The 19,798-nt window shown below is 40.0% G+C and overlaps 1 protein-coding gene across 1 annotated transcript in view; it reads left to right on the forward strand.

Annotated features, from left to right (window-relative positions):
- Window positions 1-19,798, forward strand: part of THSD7B (thrombospondin type 1 domain containing 7B) — a 953,717-nt gene that overhangs the window by 157,944 nt on the left and 775,975 nt on the right. The window lies entirely within an intron of this gene.

Raw genomic sequence — 19,798 nt, forward strand, 5'->3', positions numbered from 1 at the left:
AATTAAAAAGGCATTATTTGAGACTTAATAACACACAGATAGCATTTTAAAATTTGTAAAAATTTGAAAACAATTTAAGAATATTGTAAAATAAGACAGCAGAGTATACTTAGCGCTTAGTATGTTTCCACATAGGCATGAGAACGTTTGTAAGATTTCAAAACAATGATTTATTGGTTGGTAATGAGGTTACAAAGATGGTAGTTGCTGCTGCTGCTGGTGCTGCTAAGTCGCTTCAGTCATGTCCGACTCTGTGCGACCCAGTAGAGGGCAGCCCACCAGGCTCCCCCATCCCTGGGATTCTCCAGGCAAGAAGACTGGAGTGGGTCGCCATTTCCTTCTCCAATGCATGAAAGTGAAAAGTGAAAGTGAAGTCGCTCAGTCGTGTCGACTCTTCACGACCCCATGGACTGCAGCCCACCAGGCTCTTCCACCCATGGGATTTTCCAGGCAAGAGTACTGCAGTGGACAAAGATGGTAGTAGGTAGATCCAAAGAAGCCTAATAAGACCATAGTTGAGTACTGAAAACAAGCTGAGTTTATCTTTGGAAATGTAATAACTATGCTCTAAACACAAAACTTTGAGAAACACACAAGTATACATAAGCACACATCTGTCATGTCAGAGTGATGCTGTCATCAAATGAAATATAACTTCTAGAAAACTCCATTGTAAACTTGTAAGTGCAGGTTACAAATTTGCAATGAATTCATGTTTTGCTGTGCAAGAGACCTAGAGCAATAAAACGAATAAAATAGGATTTGTTATTTTAGTAAGCTCAAACATGTACTATTTCGATAAGTGAGATGGTTAAATATTTACCATGATTGCTAACAGATCCAGTGATTAGTATTAAAAAATAATGTAAGTATGATAATATTATCTGGCATTCCATTTTTTCTTTCCAATATTTTTTCTATTCAATTTTCTGTTTGTTTTGTTTGTGAATTATGGGCAGTTTTCTCTTATTGTGTACAAAGCTGAATGTAGACTCTTCTCTGCAAACTTACTGTTTTTTCTGTTCCCAATACCTTGCCTCTCTATGAACTCAGTGGACTAAAGATTTGCATCACAATGCCTACTCTTCTCTCTACTTCTTCCTTGATCCTGCCCACTTCTCTCTGCTTCTTCCTTGTACTGATACTTTCTACTAATATTAAAACATTAATATTATTTACTAATATCAATTTTTACTAGTAAAAATTACTAGTAATTTTTTACTAAATATTTTAATAATTTTTATGAGATAACTCTCAACTGTTCTCAAATATATTTTCAATTCCCTCATTTTATCCCCTATCTAACACCTTCTGGTCCATCCTTCAGTCACTCCTAGAGTAACATCTCCTCTGGGGAGTCATTTCTGACACCTGTAACCTCCTGCCATTCTGACCAGTGCTCCATCCTCTGTGCCTCCTATCACCCGGCACACAGCTCTGTCCAGAAGTCACTCTATTTTTCTCTGATTGTTAACTTATTTGATTCTTTCCACCACCCAACTGGAAACTCTTATTTATATCTCCAATTTCAATATGATACTTGGTACTTGATATATACCTAAATATACTTGATATATACATGTATAAGTGAAAGAGGTGCCCATGTGTTCTGACCACCTTGTGCCAAAAAAATCCTTTCTGTGGCTCTGTTACCCACAGAATACCTTCCAGCTCCTGTGAGTGACAAAGCGAGCCCTTGTAACCTGTCCTTGACAGTGTTTCTCTCATGCTGCTGGACTATTTTCAGCCCTCTGTGGACTTTTCTAATTCCTTGCCTTTGCACATGAGTTTTCTTCATCTAGACTATATCACCCTGTATCTCCCCACCCCCATGCCATGACTTTGATCAAGTCCTTTCCACCTGCTAAACTTTCATACATCTTGCAAACCCACCATAAATGGCATATTTCTGAGAATCCTTATAATTCTTAGGTGAAGTACATATCTTCGCCAAATGTACTTACTGTATTGCGACCATATTTAATTTATCATTTGTTGTGTCCTTAGAGCCTAGCTCAGGGCCTAGTGTCTATCAGATGCTCTGCAAATGTGGTTTGATTAAATGATGTGTCCTGAGTTAATGGAATAGTACAGGAATAAAAGTTAGGCTTTTTGGAGCCAGAAAAACAGATTTAGTGTGAGTACTGGCTATAACAGTCATCCAGTGTGTGACCTTAGGCTAGCTACTTAATAGCTTTCATCCTTAATTTACTTGTCAGGAAAATGGGGGTAATGATTCACACCAAACAGGTCTGTGAGGATGAAGTTAAAGAATAGAAAAATGCCATAGAATTGTCAATAGATAGTTGCCCAGCAAAATACAGCTCTTATTAGCAATAGGGTCTTTCAGAAGGCAAGGTCATTCACACTGAGGGTGTATTTCCAAGAACTGTGGTTTTTGTTGGTGTTCAGTCACTCAGTTTGTGTACGATTCTTTGTGAACCCATGGACTATAGCATGCCAGACCTCCCTGTTCCTCACCATCTCCCAGAGCTTGCTCAAATTCATGTCCATCGAGTCAGTGATGCCATCTAACCATCTCATCCTCTGTCATCCCTTTCTCCTCCTGCCTTCAGTCTTCCCCAGCATAAGAATCTATTCTAATGAATCAGTTTTTCACATCAGGTGGCCAAAGTATTGGAGCTTCAGCTTCAGCATCAGTCCTTCCAATAATTATGCAGGATTTATTTCCTTTAGAATTGACTGATTTGATCTCCTTGCAGTCCAAGGGACTCTCAAGAGTCTTCTCCAACACCGTGAAGGAGGAATGAGATCCAAATAAAACTAAACCTTTTTTTGGGGGGGTTATGTCAACAGAGTTGACTCACTGGAAAAGACTGATGCTGGGAGGGATTGGGGGCAGGAGGAGAAGGGGATGACAGAGAATGAGATGGCTGGATGGTGTCACCGATTCGATGGACATGAGATTGAGTGAACTCTGGGAGTTGGTGATGGACAGGGAGGCCTGGTGTGCTGTGATTCATGGGGTCGCAAAGAGTCGGATACGACTGAGCGACTGAACTGAACTGAATGTCAACTCTTATTTTAAAAAGGGTGTACATTTCAGTGTTCATAGCAGCACTATGTACAATAGCCAAGACATGAGGCAACCCAAGTATCCATTGGTGGATGAATGAGTAAAGATGTGGCACATATACACAATGGAATGTTACTCAGTCATAAAAAAGAAAATAATGCAATTTGCAGCAACATGAATGAACCTCGAAATTGTCATATTAAGTAAGTTAGACAGAGAAACACAACTATCATATATTGCTTGTAGGAGGAACCTAAATAATATACAGATGAACTCATTTACACAATAGAAACAGACTCACAGACATAGAAAACAAACAGTTACCAGACAGGAAAGAGGGGGAGGGATAAAATAGGAGTTTGGGATTAACATACACACACTAGATAATCAATAAGGACCTATTATAGAGCCCAGGTAACCACACTCAATATTTTGTAAAATCCATAAGGGAAAATAATCAGAAAAAGAATAGCTTTATGTCCCTTCTGATTGGTGTGAGGTGATACCTCATCATCAAAAAGGCTATAAATAATAACTGCTGGGGAGTGTATGGAGAGAAGGGAACCCTCCTGCATGGCTGGTGGGAATGTAAATTGACACAGCCTTTATGGAGAACAGTATGGAGATTCCTTAAAGAAAACTAGGAACAAAACTACCATGTGACCCAGCAATCCCACTCCTGGTCATATACCCTGAGAAAAATAACAATTTAAAAAGACATGTGTGTCTCTTTTGCTGTCTCGTATACAGGGTTATCATTTGCATCTTTCTAAATTCCATATATATGCGTTAGTATACTATATTGGTGTTTTTCTTTCTGGCTTACTTCACTCTGTGTATAGAACAGTCTTTGGGACTCTGTGGGAGAGGGTGAGGGTGGGATGATTTGGGAGAATGGCATTGAAACACGTATGTCGTCATATGTGAAACGAATCACTAGTTCAGGGTTGATGCATGTTATAGCATGCTCGGGGCTGGCGTGCGGGGATGACCCAGAGGGAGGATAAAGGGAGGAGGGATGTGGGAGGGGGGTTCAGGAGGGGGAACTTATGTAAACCCGGGGCGAATTCATGTCAATGTATGGCAAAACCAACCAATATAATATTGTAAAATAATTTGCCTCCAGTAAAAAATAAATTAATTACTTAAAAAAAAAGACATGTGTACCCCACTGTTCATTGTAGCACTGTTTATGAAAGCAAAAGACCCTGACACTGGGAAAGATTGAAGGCAGGAGGAAAAGGGGATGGCAGAGGATGAGATGGTTGGACGGCATTACTGAATCAGTGGACATGAGTTTGAGCAAGCTCCAGGAGATGGTGAGAACAGGGAAGACTGGCGTGCTCCAGTCCATGGGGTTGTGAAGAGCTGGACAGGACTGAGCAACTGATTAGCAACAAGGACATGGAAGCAACCTATATGTTCACTGACAGATGAATGGATGCAGAGGATGTGGTGCATATATGCAGTAGGGTATTACTCCACCATAAAAAGGGGTGAGGTTGAGTCAGTTGTAGTGAAGTGGAGGAACCTAGAACCTATTATGCAGAATGAAGCAGTCAGAAAAACAAATATTGTATATTAATGCATATATACAGAATCTAAAACATAGTACTGATGAACCTGTTTTCAGGGAAGGAATGGAGATGCAAACAGACTCGTGGGCACAGAGGGATTAAGAGAGTTTGGGATGAATTGAGAAAGTAGCATTGACATATGTATACTATCATGTGTAAAAAAGCTGGTGAGAAGCTGCTGTGTGACATAGGGAGCCCAGCCTGGCACTTTGGGATGACCTAGGAAGGTAAGATGGAGGGGAGGGGAGAGATACTCAAGAATTGTCAATAGACAGTTGCCCAGCAAAATAAAGCTCTTATTATTATTATCAATAGGAGTCTTTCAGAAGGCAAGATCATTCACACTGAAGGTTGATTTTGCATTATTTGTATGGTGGAAACCAGCACTACATTATAATTTCCCTCCAATTAAAAAATAATTTAAAAAAGAATAACTTTATGTATAATAAAATCATTTTGCTGTACATCTGAAACTGACACATTATAAATCAACTTCAATTGAAAAAATAAAGACAAAAATAAATTATTTTTAGAAAGATAAATGAAACAGGTGTCACTGTAGACAGAGGGATAGCCTGAGCAGTGTTAAAACAGGTCAGCCAGGCAGGGTTCTGAGGGAAGAAAGGAAATAAACCAAAGTGGAGGGTGGAGGCACATAAAGGCAGCAGGCAGAAAGGTCCAGATGGTGGGGGGCCTTGCTTGATAGACTGAGGGGCTGTTGACTTCTGTCCAGAACTGCTCAGCTGCTGCAATCTAAAGAGACCATTGTTCCTGCTGATTTTCTCGCAATGTGATCCGTTGCTGTCCAGTGAAAAGTCACATGGATCACCCAAGTCCCCACCGATGGGAACATACATAAGTAGTGCAGCACATTGAAACTGTGCCAGGCTTCCCATTATTTCCCAGAGAAACTAACCACAGTGGTCACCCAAGAGAGCAGAGCCCCTGTACCTCTCAGTTGCTCCCTTAGCAGAAGACAGTCCCCACCTGTTTCCTGTGGCCCTTCTGTGTGGCCGGCAGCCAGTGCATGGAGGAGCCACAATTTCATGTCATCTTCCAGATTCATTTGTCAGCTTGTCAAAGAGCCTGTTGAGCTGAGCATCAGCTTCTCTTTGTAAATGCGTGTCATCTCTGCTCATCATGCTAAACTGCATTGTTCATGCAGAAATAGGGGTTGGTGGGGGGACGCCGTAATCTAAAATAATTACCTTTTATTTGTTTTAATCATTTTTTTTAAACAAGCGAGTTTAAGGAGGAAATGTGCATCTTGTCTAGGAGACAGCATCCTGTTAGCTGGCTGAGGAACTGTCTAGAGAACAATACATCTCTATAAGCAGTTTGTCACAACTGGTTAGTTTTTAATACCATGGAGGCTTCATTACCTCTTTTGGAATTGCAGAGTGTTTAGAATAGAAATGTTCGTTTCTTTGTAGGAAGTATGCTTTCTGGGAGTAGTATTGTGTGGCCATTTTCCTTTCTAATGCCTCAAATTTGGCTCTATTTTTAGTCGTCCTAGCCCAAAAAGAGGATCTCAAATTACTCTGTATAATGCTTTGACAACTAGTTGTATGTGGCAACCCACTCCAGTATTCTTGCCTGGAGAATCCCAGGGACGGGGGAGCCTGGAGGGCTGCCGTCTACTGGGTCGCACAGAGTCGGACACAACTGAAGTGACTTAGCAGCAGCAGCAGCATTGGGTACTTGAAATGTGACAAGAGGGATTAGAGGATTGAATTTTTCATTTTTAAAATTTAAAAACTGATATTTGGTTCACTTATTGAAAGACTTTCAGCTATTGGAGAAACTTGATTATGTGAATTATTTTTATTAAAATTAAATGTTTTATTTTGTAGATGTACATGCAGGTGTAAGAAATAGGAGAGAGAAATCCCATGTCTCCTTTACCCAGTTTCTCCAATGAACAATACCTTGCAAAATTGTAGCACCAGACCATAAACAGGACCTTAACATTAATGCAATTAGAATCAGAGCACTCCCATCACCAGAGGGGTCCCTCATGTGCTCTTCTGTACTTTCTTAGTCATATCACATCCACACCTCCCTCCCTCACTTCTGACCTTGGCAACCACTACTCTGTTCTCCATTTCTGTAATTTTGTCATTCCAAGAATGCTATAGAAATGGAATCATAGACTAAGCATCTTTTTGAGTCTCAATCCTTTCACTAATTCATTTGAGAGTTACCCATATTGTTCCATGTTTCAATAGTTAGTTCTTTTTCATTGCTAAGTAATAGTTCATGGTTTGGTTGCATTACTGTTTGTATAACCACTGACCTGTTGAATAGCAGATGCAGTTTTTTCAGGTTCAGGCTATTATGAATAAAGCTATCTTAAGCATCTGCATACAGATTTTTGTGTGATCATAAATTTTTATTTAACTGGGATAAAAGCCCAGGATTGCAGGGTTATGTCATGGTGTAGGTTCATGTCAGTTTTATAAGAAACTGCCAAATTATTTTCAGGGTCCCTCTACCGTTTTGCATTTCTGCCAGCGTTGTGTGAGTGAGCCTGTCAGTTTCTCTGCTTCTTGGCCAGCACTTAGTGTTTGTGACTGCTTTTTTGTTTTATTCATTCTGCTAGGTATGCAGTGTGAATCTGCTTTTTCAATTGTAGATTTCATGGTATCTCCATAGAGTTCAAGTATTTGTTATGAAAATTTAGCATCCAATATGAAATGTGCTTACGTATAAAATCCTCCCTGAACTTTGAAGATTCAGTACTAAAAAATGTAAAATATCTCAACAGTTTTGAGATCAAACCAATCAATCCCCAAAGAAATCAACCCTGGATATTCATTGGAAAGACTGATGCTAAAGCTAAAGCTCCAACACTTTGGTCATCTGATGCAAAGAACTCACTCATTGGAAAAGACCCTGATGCTGGGAAAGATTGAAGGCAAAATGAGAAGGGGGTGGCAGAAGATGAGATAGATAGCATCACCGACTCAATGGGCATGAATTTGAGCCAACTCCAGGAGATTGTGAAGGACAAGGAAGCCTGGTGTGCTGCAGCCCATGAGGTCACAGAATCAGACAAGATTTAGCAAATGAAAAGCAAAAGGATTATAGGATGCATTGGTCTAGATTAATAAAATAGATTTATATTTTTAAAATTAATTTAACCTGTTTGTTTTTTTGAGTATGGTTACTAGAAAATGTAAAATTACAAGATGTCTTAGACCAGGGGTTCCAAACTTCCTTAGGAACTGGGCTACACGGCAAGAGGTGAGTGGCGGGTGAGCAAGCAAAGCTTTATCTGTACTTACAGCCACTCCCCATCAGTGGCATTACCACCTGAGCTTTGCCTCCTGTCAGACCAGTGGTGGCATAATAAACATGAAATGTGCTTGAATCATCCCCAAACCATCCCTTCTACCCCCCTGCCCAATCCATGGAAAAATTATCTTCCACAAAACCAGTCCACGATGCCAAAAATGTAGGGGACTGTGGGTTTAGACCATGTTTCTATTGGACAGTGCTGGTCTAGACTGATTGGATCACATAGCCCACCTGGGCCTCTCAGTCGAGTGTCTTGTTTTATTTATTACAGGAATCAACGGACATGTTCTACGAAAGGCCAGCCAGTAACCATTTTAGACCTCCATGTGCCATAAAGTTACATAAAGCTTTATGCTCTCAGAGTCCATCTGGTGGGAACCACTGCCATGTTGGGGGCTTCCATTAAGGGTTGGAACTACAGAGAGAATGATTCTTACGTGGGAACACACTCTGGAGGAAGTCCGCTGGCTGCCAGAGTTTCCCCCACTACCTTCTGTGTCTCCAGTCTTCCACAGGTGCCTGGCAGTGAGTGGTCTTACATCAGGAATGGAATCTGACAAATGTGGTGCCCCACAATGTGCAGCAGAGCCTGGGGTGCATGGGGATGACATCGGAGGGCAATGCCTTTTCAGTTCACAGATTGAACGTAGATGTAGAGGGAAGTAAGGGACTCTGAGTTAGACTGGTGGCCAAAACAGCCTTTTGTGCCACATATTTCCTCCCTTCGTGTGCACTTTTTTTGAGTATTTTTACAGGTTAATCCCTCAGGGAAGATGGTTGGTCAAGAATAAGATAAAAGGCCTGAGGACTAGAGTCTTCAGAAAAGTGAAAGTCGCTCAGTCGTCCCCGACTCTTTGCGACCCCATGGACTGTACAGTTCATGGAATTCTTCAGACCAGAATACTGGAGTGGGTAGCCTTTCCCTTCTCCAGGGGATCTTCCCAACCCAGGGATCAAACCCAGGTCTCCCGCATTACAGGAGGATTCTTTACCAGCTGAGTCACAGGGAAGCCCAAGAATACTGGAGTGGGTAGCCTATCCCTTCTCCAGGACCCAGGGATCGAACTGGGGTCTCCTGCATTGCAGGTGGATTCTTTACCAACTGAGCTATGAGGGAAGAGTCTTCAGATGGAGTTATCAATTCTGTCAGTAAATCATCAGGAGCATTGAAGATGTGAGACATTGATGGAATATGAGCTGGCAGTTTGTGGCTGGAGGAAGTGTGACAATTTTTCCTTCTGGGTATGAACCACCATATAATATGAGATTGGAAAATAGGAAAACAGAATTTCACCCCATGTCCAGCTAGTGGACTTTTTTTTTTTTCTCTTCTAGTTTTTTGCCTTTTTCTCTTACTACCTGAAAGAAGGTTAAATCTCAATTTGGCTTCAATCTCTTCCTGAGGTCCAACAGCTGGGTTTGAAAGTGTAAAGGAAAAGGCCATTGATGACATGTTCATTCTTCTCTGAAATGATATCCATCCATTGAAAATTTCTCTCTTTTCTCCTCATTGTATCCTGTGGTTTAATGTGGAATAATTGTATCCTGTGGAATAATGTGTGGTTTCAGCACTTTTGGGCTTGTTTCTTCGAAGGCAGCATTGGCATAATCTGAGTATATGTTTAGGGACCTCACTTATAGTGTCGGCATGCTTTTGTTCAGAGCTGCCTGCCACAGGTAAAGAAGTGGGGCTTAATATAAGTAGGGGTACTTAGTTGAGGATCTAAATTTATATTCCCTAATCAGCATCATTCATTATACATGTGATATTTAGATCTCTGTACAGTTGCTCCCTGGATTTGTTTATTAGTTGGTTTCAAATTTTGGAAGAGTAGAGGGATATGATAAATTTATCTAAATCTCCAATGTTAAGCAGCCCTCTATTATTCTAATAGGGGTGATCTGAGAGCAAAAGACGTATATTAGCATGCCTATATTCAAAGTTGACATTTAATGCATTACCTGTGTCAGGGACTCTGATAAACACACACACACACATGATTCCTAGTTCTCTCACATCTAGTCAACTGACTATTCCCCCAGTTTTTCAAATCTCAGTAAATAACAATACTATCCACTCAGCTTTTCAGGTCAAACATATAAATATCATTGTTTTCTCATTGAACACATGAGAAATGAGGATATCCACAATATCCAATCTATGATTTTCTTCACCCACAATACCCATATACAGGCGATTTCAGCTGTAGCTTCAAGGTACAGCCCAACCTGACCACATCTCGCCATCAACACCACTGGTCTTTGGATACCACCATCCCCCCCAGGCCTTGTCTTGCAGTAGCCTCTTGTCTGATCCTATCCTTCCATTTTGCCTTCCTAAAGCCACTTTCCATGCAGCCAGAAGGATAAACTACATCATTTATGTCATGCTTTTGCTTAAAACCTTCCAAAAGTTTCCTGTCAGACATGACTGAGTGACTTCACTTTCACTTTTCACTTTCACACATTGGAGAAGGAAATGGCAGCTCTCTCCAGTGTTCTTGCCTGGAGAATCCCAGGGACGGGGGAGCCTGGTGGGCTTCCGTCTATGGGGTCACACAGAGTCGGACACGACTGAAGTGACTTAGCAGCAGCAGCAGACTTAAATCTAATTGTCTCACCAAGTAAGACCCAGACACTGGCTAACTCTCTCTATCTCCCTGTGCTCGTCCACATGGGCCTTTTTGTTTTTCCTCAGAAAGCATAAAATTGGTTTACACCTTAAATGTTTCACATGCTATAGTTTTTGCTCTGACACTTGTCCCATAGATTTTGCCAGACTACTCCTTGTTCAGCTAAAATTAACCTCTTTAGAGAGACCTTCTCTGATCTTTGTATTTCAAGAGGTCACCCCAACTAATTGGGTTATAGTTCTATCCATCACCCTGTTTGGTTCTGGTTTTTCCTAAGACTGTCACTATTTGGAATTTTATGTGTGGATGTGGATTATTTAGAAAAGGCTAAATGGTAGAAACAGAGAGATCCACAAATAGTATCCTAGTTGTAACAGTACAGAAGTTAATTTGTTGCTCATGTAATAGTTCAAGGTGGGTGGTCTTATTTGGAAGACCACTCCCCTTCTTGTGAGGCTTCAGAGTCCAGGTGCCTCTCATCTTGTAACTCTGCTTTTCTCTTGAGTCTGTAATCAGCAGAGGAAGAAAATGAGTGTGTGGGAAGCATGCGTGCATGTGTGTATGCTCAGGCACTCAGTCATGTCCAACTCTTTGCAACCCCACAGACTGTAGCCCACAGGCTCCTCTGTCCATAGGATTTCCCAGGCAAGAGTACTAGAGTGGTCTGGCATTTCTTATTCTAAGGGTTCTTCCCAACCCAGGGATCTAATCCGTGTCTCCTGCATTGCAGGCGGATTCTTTACCCCCAAGCCACCTGGGAAGCCCATATGGGAAGCATGCATTTTCTTTTTTTCTCACGAAGAGCATAACTCATGCTCAGCCAGATATTTCAAAGCTCCTTTTCAGGTACTGCATCCATCTCAACATCCGGAATCTCTGAGCCATGCTCAGTTCTTTCCATCCGACCCTGATATTGTTTGTCATGTTCTGAGGACTTAATTGGAAGATGAACTACCATCTCCTACTGCTAAATAAGACAGAAGAACAGGGACATAATGCGTACGCCCCGAGACCCAGTCAAAAAGGGAAGATTGAGATTCACACAGTCCATAGTGCAGAACAGTGATAGAATCTCTGGGACGGGGATCACAGACTCTGCTTTTGCAGTGAAGGAAGTTTCCTCCTTGGAACTTAGATTGCACTGGGAGGACTTCCCTCATCCATTGTTCTCTGTGGTTCTTTAGTTTGCCTTCTTAGAAACTTCCCCTTGCTCGGTTTCTTCCACGGCCATATCTATAGTGAACTTTGCGAGCTGGACTTCCTTGGATTCTGTGCAAATTTTGCAACTTGTTTACTGCTCATAGCAGATGTTTGGGAAAATATGGACGGCTTTAAAGATTTGAGAGTCCAAAGATTTTTAAAAGCCAAACTCATTGTATCTTCGGCAATAAAATTCATCAATACTTATTAGCCTTTTCATCTGTTTGCTTCCAATCAGAATTGTGTGTCTGCTTCTCTACCCATTTTTCCCCCCTATTTATCCCTTTGGAAGCTTCTTTGGTTCTTTGCTTCTTCAAGCCTATGCCTCTCACTCACGGCCTGACAGCAGCCTCCTGAAACTATATATTGGAAAGCAACACTCATAATCATACTTTTGTTTCTAGCTGAGTCTATCTGTTTAAATTAGAATTTTTAATAAACATTCGTTCTCATTTTTTATTCTCGTCTCATGTTTGTGGTCATCGATCATTTGTCTCTCCACCCCAGCAGGTCCCCTAGTTTCTGTTTGCTAAGCAGTCACCTTTTCCCCCAGTTTATTAGTTTTTATTATACATTGGAAAAAGCAGTAGCTATAACCCAATACTAACTAATACTCAGAAGTTATGCTTCTTGGAACTATAAGCTAAGTAGATCCTAGGTCAGCCTTCCCAGTTGTTGTAGGCAACAGTGTTCTCAAGTATGTAATTTTATATTATAGAGCTTCATATTCCTAGTCTGTGATATCTGTTCCACGCCATTCAATGCTTGGCCATTAAATTAATGCAACGTATTTAGGTTATTTTCATGGCAGGAACCAAATCAAGGCACCACTTTCTTTATGGTTTAGGATAGTGTTAACAGCTTTAACAAATAGTGTGTGTGTGCTCAGTTCCTCAGTTGTGTCTGACTCCTTGCAACCCCATAGACTGTAGCCCGCTGGGCTCCTCTGTCCATAGAATTTTCCAGGCAAGAATAGTGGAGTGGGTTGCTGCTTCCTCCTCTAGGGGATCTTCCTAACCCAGGGATCTAACCCGTGTCTCCTGCATTCGTGGGCAGATCCTTTACCACTGAACCACTTAACCTCATGTTATAATGGCTGAGCCCATAGTTGGCTGTTTGGGCTTCCCTGGGCAGTTGGTAAAGAATCCGCCTGCAGTGCAGGAGATCCAGGTTTGACCCCTGTGTCAGGAAGATCCCCTGGAGAAGGGAATGACAACCCACTCTAGTATTCTTGCCTGGAGAATTCCATGGACAGAGGACCCTGGTGGGCTACATCCATGGGGTTGCAAAGAATCAGACGTGACTGAGCAATTTACACACACACACAAACATACATGGCTGTTTATCACTCACAGAGTGGTCCAGGATATGTCTTCCTGATTGGCAGACATCTTTCCTTCAAGTAGTGATTTAGAAACTCAGGCAAATTCCCTGCAGAGGCTCCTCTATTTCTCAGGACTTCATTGTTGTTACTGTCTTCATTCATATCACAGAAGGAAGATGATAGGTGGGGATTGCACCCCACACCAGATTTCTTGAAACCTTTGTTGAAGAGGAACACAAATCTCTTTAACTCACATTCAGTTGGTAAGAAGTAGTCACATGGTCATATCTGCATGCCAGAGCAACTTATAAATTTCATCCTGGCTGAACAGCTGCTTCCCAGTGGCAAATATATTCTATGAAACAGGAAATAAATGTTTTGGTGGACTTTCAGCCATCTTTGCCATATGCCTGCCTGTGCTTAGGTTTCTGTCTATCTTGATTAAAATGTAAGCTCTAGAAGCCCAGGGACTTTCTGTTTGCTCTGTGTCTTGGGAATATACCAATAAACAATGTCTTGATTAGAGTAGGTACTCAGTAAATATTTGTAGAGGGAATGACTGTGATTAATAAGTTGGACTCTGGGATATATAATCCTGACTCTGGCATTCATTCTAAACTTAAGATAGTTGTTTCAATTTCCCCATCATCAAAGAGTAAAATCTTATTATCTACTTCATAAAGTGAGGGTTAAATTAGATAAGTTATATATATATATATATATATATATATATATATATATATATCACTTAGCATCATTTCCAGCACATGGTAAGCATCTAGTACATGTTAGGTATGTTAGGTAATATTATTATTATTCCTGTTATACACACACACACACACATATCCCAAGTACCATATCTTGAAAATTTGAGGAAAATTTAATAGAATTTCACTAGAATTAAGTATTAAATAGAATTTAAAAGTTCCAAATAATTCACTGTTTTGGACTAAAAAACTTAGAGGATTTCATTCTGAAAGTAAAAGTGTTAGTCATTGACTCGTTTCCAACTCCTTGTGACCTCATGGACTACAGCCCGCCAGGCTCCTCTGTCCATGTCATTCTCCAGGCAAGAATACACTCTAATATGAAGCAAATTAAGAGCTTCAAACAGGACTACCTATTAACATTATAGTACCTAGGTTGTCATGCTGATAAAATGTAACAAATAGCAGCAGTGCACATATAATCTTATAGTACTTAGTCATGCTGGGAGAATTATGTAACAAATAGCAGTGACCCCTATTACCCTTTAACTTCGTATGGAGGAAATGACTTATAGATAAAGTTTCCTGGGAAATTTAAAGTACTGGCAAGTTATCCCAAAAATCAGCTACCTTAATGAAAGATATCACTTAAAGGGGGGAATGATCATTGTTGTTCCAGAATACTGATATTTCTTTGCCACACTTTATGCAACACATATAGGAAATGAGAAAACATCCAAACTTTCAACTTTTAGTAAATGTTTAACACTTACAATGTACATACAATCACTGTGTTAGACACTGGCTTACAGTGATGAACTGGAGACATCTATAAACCTAGTCTAGAATGTCAAGAAACAAGTGTTGAGAAAATGGAATTCTAGGTTGTAAATGCCATGATTGGAAAGAATGCAGCATAGGGTGTCTACGGCAGATATGGATTCCTAGATGTTTTCTCGGAAGAAATTGAATCTAACCTCAGACCTGAAAAATAAGGCTAGTTAGGTGAATAAAGCTTTGGCTCCCTGATGACCTATAGTTGGCTTTTTATTTTGCAGTGAGTTATATTCAGATATTAAAATATAAAAAAAAACATACAGATACATGCATATATTTTATGTATCCCATCAACTAAAGAAACAACTGTTAACATTCCAGTTTATTTCATCCATATATTTCTGGGTAAGTTATATATAATTGCAATAGTACAATATAAAATATTTTGTGTTTTTTCACTAAGAATAATATTAGAAGCATTTTGCATTTTCTTAGAAGCATTGTTTTAATGGCTAAAAGATAGCCCATCTTTTGAACAAACCCAACTGTTACCTCGTTAGTGTATGTTTAGGTTTTTCCATATTTTCCATTTTAAAAATCGCTGAAAATTAATATTCTATTCTAAAGACATTCAAAGGTATGCAGTAATACTTGGTCATAATATGGCAAAATCTGTATTTATTGGGGATAGCTCTAAAGGTAAAATTAAGGAAGAGTTAATATTCTCTGGCTACCATGACTGCATAAGTAGAATCTTCTGATATTTTTAATCTCTCTATTAAAAATATCTTATAGCATCAGTATCCCCCTCTTTCCCTCTGTGTTGTGTGAACTGAGAGGGTTTTTAGAATGTTACTTTGTGTCAAAATAGTTTATTGTGGGATTTCTTGCAACCATTAGTGTGCAAGCTCCCTTGCTAATCTCCAAAACAGGAAGTCTCTCACCCCATGTGATTCCCAAAGATATTTGATCATGGTATCTTACTTATGTAGAGCTCCTGATAGGGCTAGTGTTCTATGGAGCATAGATCTATAAAGACTGATTTATTATAACTTGTAGGCAGCCTGCTGCTGGGTGAAAGATTATGTTAGCGAAGGTAGGAAGAGGTGTGCCTTAATTCAACTCATGTTTGGAAAATATTTGTGTACTATTTAATACTGAGCTACACCCCTTGGGGTATATGTTGGCATATGAGAAGCAGATCCTGTCCTTAAGGGCTGAGTGTATCAAGATAGCTGTTTATGAGTGCATGTGCATGTGGGAGGGCATGAACGTATGCATATAGAGAAGGCTTAATGTTATAAACACAAATACACAAATGTCTATAGTATACACACTCTGTCATGTCTGACCCTTTGTGACCCCATGGACTATAGTCTGCCAGGCTCCTCTGTCCGTGAAGTTCTCATCCAATCAAGAATACTGGAGTGGATCGCCATTCCCTTCTCCAGGGGATCGTCCCAATGCAGGGATCAAACTCAGGTCTCCTGCATTGTAGGCAGATTCTTTACCATCTGAGCCACCATGGAAGCCCATATTGTATATAGAGCACAATAAATACTCCAGGAGAGAGACATATAAATACTTAGAGAAAGGAAATTTCATAGCTTGCCACAGAGCTTAGGAAAATATATTTTAATATACATGTGGGTGTTGGGGGCATTTCCTTTTAAACTCTTCACTGTTAGTGATATGAAGTATTAGATTAGGTTTAACCAGAATATTTATAGATACCAGTCAAGAGAGCCTGCTGGTTAAGAATTTAGGCTGTGAATCAGAAAGTTGTGCATGTAAATTTGATCTCTGCAATTCAGGAGCCAGGTGAACTTGACAGATATTTTAACCTTGCTAGGTCCCAGCTTCCCATATGGGGATAATTGGTGTATTGTGAAGATTTAGTGAAAATATATGTTAAACACTTGACACAAAGTAAATTTTCCATAAACACTAGATTGTAGTTCTTGTCATTACTATTATATTAATTTTTAATACTCATGCCCCTACTACTGGCCTACCATAAAAAACTAGAGTGAAATGTTAAAACAGCAAACAAATCTTAATGTACCATTACCAATTCTCTGTGGCTAGTGGTCTCTTATTTTTATTGATGCCCTTATATTTTGTCACCTCAGAAACAGTGTGATAGGGATGACACTACAGTGTGATCTCCATGAGAACAGTGACTCCATGAGGACACATATACTCAGTGACTAATACAACATCTAGCTAACAATTGGACCTCATTAAATATATGCACAAAGGAGAATAATAAAATATATTTGGAAAATATATCTGCTTTAAAATTACCCATGTCAACACATCACATACATTACATCATTACTGAACCACTGCATGCTTTTTAATAAGCTGGGACAGGGTCTCAGAAACCTTCTTCATACAGTATTTTCTGAGCACTCTGATCAGTTGAGGCATGAGGTTTAAAAAGTATCCTTTGTTTTGTGATGATATTTGGCTGTGGGTCTTTTGTTTGTTACTTAGATCACTGACTCAGACTTGATCTCTCTAAAGAGATCACATTTACTCAAGGACAGCAGCCTTGTCTTCATTATCTCTATATATATTCATATCTAACACTGTACCAGGCGTGTGATAGGTGCTCAGCAAGTATTTTTTGAGTATGTAAATGTTGCCAAATCCAAATTCATTCTGCTTCCTACACTATAGGCCAATAAATTGGGAGATAAATTTTTGGGACAAAGAATAATGACGTTGTTTGGAAAGTCAGCAGACTGAGAGGATGGTGGACTAGTGTCCCAAAGAACAGTCTTATCCCAGTCACAATTCAGGCTTCTTTTATATTAAAAAAGAGAGAAAGGGTGATTGTTTGCTGCTGTTCTTGCAGCTGTCCATGTAGGTCAATTCATGATGTTCCTGTAAACCTCCAACAAGACAGATGTTATTCTCTGTTCTGCGATGTTTTTTCTCTCTATGGACTCTTAAAGATCAGAGCCCTGATGGTAGGCTATCCTCTATATATCAGGCTATACACTACATTCCTTTTCAAGTTGTATAGAGTGAGCATGACTAAGCAGAGGCCACAGAGCACAAAGGTTAAAGAGAAAGAAACAGATCCAACATGGAGTCAGATTTGCTCTTCCCTATTACATAAGGGATTGAGTAATTCCCAGCTGGTAACTCATAATATTCTCTGTCAGTTCCAGGTCTTCCCCCAAAGGAAAAATGCCTCTCCCGCAGATGGTCACCAGTGCCCCACTTCTCCTAGAATAGCCTCATGACTTCCTTAGGATGTATTAGAATACTTAGTCAACTTAGCTCTCTACAACTTGGCACAAAAATTCCTCCAGTAAGGCCCTAGTTGGCCTGGAGTCCAGATAATAAAGTGTTCCCCTATCATACAATGTGTTTCCAAAAAATTGCTTGAAAAGTAGATTATTCAAAAATTAGATTATAGTTTAAATGCCTATTAGAGCCATCTAATAGATTTTTTACAAAGCATGGTAATATCCTATAATATGTCCAGTACTCTCTAATTTGTCATTTTTATAATTGTGATTTTCATGTCTAGCAAAATTAAGATTATATGGCACCCTTATGAATAAACCATACTGGATAATTGGAGTTTTCAGAGGTTTTGGACTTTTTCCTTTTATGTATTTTTAATGGCTCCTTCAATGGAAATACCTCTAATGTGTTCATGTATCTTTGCCTTACTCACAAGAGGATCAGGGTAGAATTTAATCTTTTCTAGTGATTCAAGTTCATCATTATGCAACAGATAATATTTGCTGAAATTCAGTTACATTAGTTATTCAGTTCAGTTCAGTCGCTCAGTCGTGTCCGACTCTTTGCGACCCCATGAATCACAGCACGCCAGGCCTCCCTGTCCATCAACAACTCCCAGAGTTCACTCAGTCTCATGTCCATCGAGTCGGTGACGCCATCCAACCATCTCATTCTCTGTCATCCCCTTCTCCTCCCACCCCCAATCCCTCACAGCATCAGAGTCTTTTCCAGTGAGGTTATTACTATGTAACAAATACTTCAAAATCCACTGGCCTAAACTAATAATTCTATTATTTTATTTGTATCTGCAGACCAGCTAGGTGGCTCTTCTTATTTGAGCTGGACCCAGCTGATCTGGGCTGGACCTGCTCTTATATCTTTAGTCAGTGAGAGCATCTGCTAGAAGTTGGCTGAGCTAAGATGGTCACAACTGGTATGATTCATGTCTGCTCCACATGGTGTCTCATCTGCAAGCAGGCCAGCCCGGGCTTGTTCACATGACAGTGGCAGAAGTGTACAGGAAACAGGGGTATAAGGCCTCTTGGGACCTCTGTCAGAACCGGCAAAATTACTTCCTCTGCATTCTTTTGCAAAGTAAGTCATGGGGTTAGCTCGGCTTCAGGAGGTGAAGAAGTAAATAGCACATCTTGATAGAATTGCTGCATAGTCATGTTGAAAAGAGTATAGATGCAGGGAGGGTTGAAACTTTCGGGGCTCTTTCTTGCAAATAATCTACTATTGCATCATTAAGAAAGCATGAGCTCCAAGACTTCAGCACCTGATGCTAATTGGCTTCAGACTAGTGTGAACGTTGAGTTTTTCTGTTTGCTTTTGGGGGAATTGTGTGGGACTCTTCTCTTTAGGCTCTCTAAATTATCCTCACTGTTGATGCACCTGCTTCTCAAAGCCATTCAATTATATCTTTTCTGATTTTCTTGGAAATTTTTTACGAATTTTTCTAATTTTACTTGGATTCACTTGCTTAGAATCCCATTGACGAACGTGGGTTAGGGATCTGGGTAAAGTTAATTCTCAGAAAGGTTTATGGAGGAGCTGTGCTGTCTGTAATGCATTTTTACTACTTGGAAGCTTAGATATTTTGCTGCTAGAAAATATTGTTGAGAGGCATGTTTTCAGATTTCAAGAGTGAAATCCAAATCAGAGGAAAGGTATTATATTGTTTTGTTTCCCATAAATGAAAGCATTTCACATATTTCATAGTAAGGTTCAAGAGGGAGGCCAGGAATGGTGCCTTTAGTATTTCCACAGCATTCTATCCCCAGGTCCTAGCATAGTCTGAAGCTCATTCTAGTAGCGTGAATGAATAAAGGCATGAATGATTTAGAGTATTTCTAAACCTAGGTAGACTTGTGAAAATCCCCAGTGCTCTTTATTTTCTAAAAAAGGTTTTGTGGGTATACTTCCTTGCCTCTGAGGGTATTTGAAGGCTTAACTAATGTCAGGAAAGGGCTTTGATA

The sequence above is a fragment of the Moschus berezovskii genome, chromosome 2, assembly GCF_049115385.1.
Source record: "Moschus berezovskii isolate FMDL1 chromosome 2, NW_MosBer_1.0, whole genome shotgun sequence".
Taxonomy (NCBI): Eukaryota; Metazoa; Chordata; class Mammalia; order Artiodactyla; family Moschidae; genus Moschus; species Moschus berezovskii.